This window comes from Chrysochloris asiatica, unplaced genomic scaffold, assembly GCF_000296735.1.
Source record: "Chrysochloris asiatica unplaced genomic scaffold, ChrAsi1.0 scaffold00214, whole genome shotgun sequence".
NCBI classification, from domain to species: domain Eukaryota; kingdom Metazoa; phylum Chordata; class Mammalia; order Afrosoricida; family Chrysochloridae; genus Chrysochloris; species Chrysochloris asiatica.
Window position 1 is genome coordinate 5,485,252 of NW_006408732.1, and position 1,959 is coordinate 5,487,210.

The following is a 1,959-nucleotide window of genomic DNA, read 5'->3' on the forward strand; positions in this document are numbered from 1 at the left end:
GAAGTCCAAGGTGCATTGAAGGAATTGGCAAAGAACAAGGCACCAAGAACTGATGGAATAAAAATTGAAATATTTCAAGAAAGTAAAGTGGCACAGGAGGCACTCACTCATCTCTTCCAAGAAATTTGGAAGAAAACTATCTGGCTGACTGATTGGAACAGATCCATATTTGTGCCCATTCCAAAGAGAGGTGACCCAATGGAATGTGGAAATCATCGGACAATCTTTTTGATATCCCAAGCAGGTAACGTTTTGCTAAAGATAATACAGAGGGGACTTCCGGTACGGCAGGACAGCAAGAAAAGGTAGGGACTTGCTCCAGCGGAAAAAACGAGTGGGATCTGGCAAAGGAAACATTCATAGACCAGTTCCACGGCTTTGGGGCTATCATAATCTCTCCTGGGCTCACATTTTTGAGAAACCACACTAACAAGGATAAAGAAAAGCAAGTATTTTGGGACTCTTTCCTGGGGAGACTGCAGGTCACTCCCGCAACAGCAGAGGTTAGAAGGCGGGGCCAGGGCTGACCAGTATAGAAAGTGGCTGCAGCTAAGCCCCCTGCCCCCACTCCTAGCTAGCAGTGGGATCTTACAAAGGGGGCATTCATATACCAGTCCCACGGCTTTTGGACTATCATAATCTCTCCTGGGCTCAAATTTTTGAAAAACCGCGCTAAAAAGGATAAAGAAAAGCGAGTATTTTGGGACTCTTTCCTGCAGAGACTGCGGGTCACTCCTGGAACTGCAGAGTTTAGAAAGCAGGACCAGGGTCAGCCCGCTCGGACAGCTGAGTCTCCCAGAAGGGCCAGAGGCAATATAACTTCCTCCCACCCCAAATCTCCCCGCCCTGGCTGGAGACCCCAATAAAAATCAGCCGGCTGCAGCCTACCCATGCACAGAGAGTGTGAGGAATTCTGGAGGGTGTAAGAAAGGCTGTGGCCGGCTTCTTGATGTCACCCATCATCCCCCAACTGTCTCTGCAGCTAAGCCCCCTGCCCCCACTACTAGCTATCTGTGGGATCTCACAAAGGGGGCGTTCATATACCAGTCCCATTGCTTTTGGAATATTATAGTCTCTCCTGGGCTCACATTTTTGAGAAACTGCACTAACAAGGATAAAGAAAAGCGAGTATTTTGGGACTCTTTCCTGTGGAGACTGCGCATAACTTCTGTGACTGGGTGCTTGGATACTTCATGCTCCTGTGAATTGTAGTTTCCATAGTTGGAAGTGGTGCCAGAACACTCTGATTGTTTTCTCTATTCTTTGTCAAGGAATGATGGAAAGGGAAGGAGGATAAATTGGGAAATCTGATGGCTAAAGAGGCTTAAATTAAAACGTGTCCTTGGAATCTCTCTTTGCCTATATACAAAGAATGCAATATGCTGTTTGGGGAAAGCAGCTGTTGTTGTTTACTTGCCACTGAGATGGTTGTGACCCATAGTGACCTGTATAGGGTTTCCAAGGAGTAGCTGGTGAGCTTGAAATACCAACTTTGGGGTTGAATTCAGCTTTGCTGTCCAGCACATTAACCCACACCTGGACTCTTGGGCAAGGGGTTGTCTGCATCATAATCTCTAAAATTTATAGAAAGCTTCAAGTCACAACAACAAACATAAAAATAATACAATTTAGAAATATTCAACATATATGAACAGACACTTTGCCAATTCCTTCAGTGCACCTTGGACATCCTCGTTCAGTATCATTGGCTCTTGATCATATGCTACCTCTTGAAATGGTTGGACATCAGCCATTTCCTTTAGGTGCAGTGAGTCTGTGTATTCCTTCCATCTTCTTTTGATGCTTTCTGCATCATTCAATAATTTTCCCAGAGAATCCTTCAATAACAAAAGTCAAGGCTTGAATTTTTTCTTCAGCTCCCCCAGCTTGAGAAATGCTGAGCTAGAACAAAGACCAGAAGAGTTGTGAGATCACATTAAGAACATCATACATGAAGAG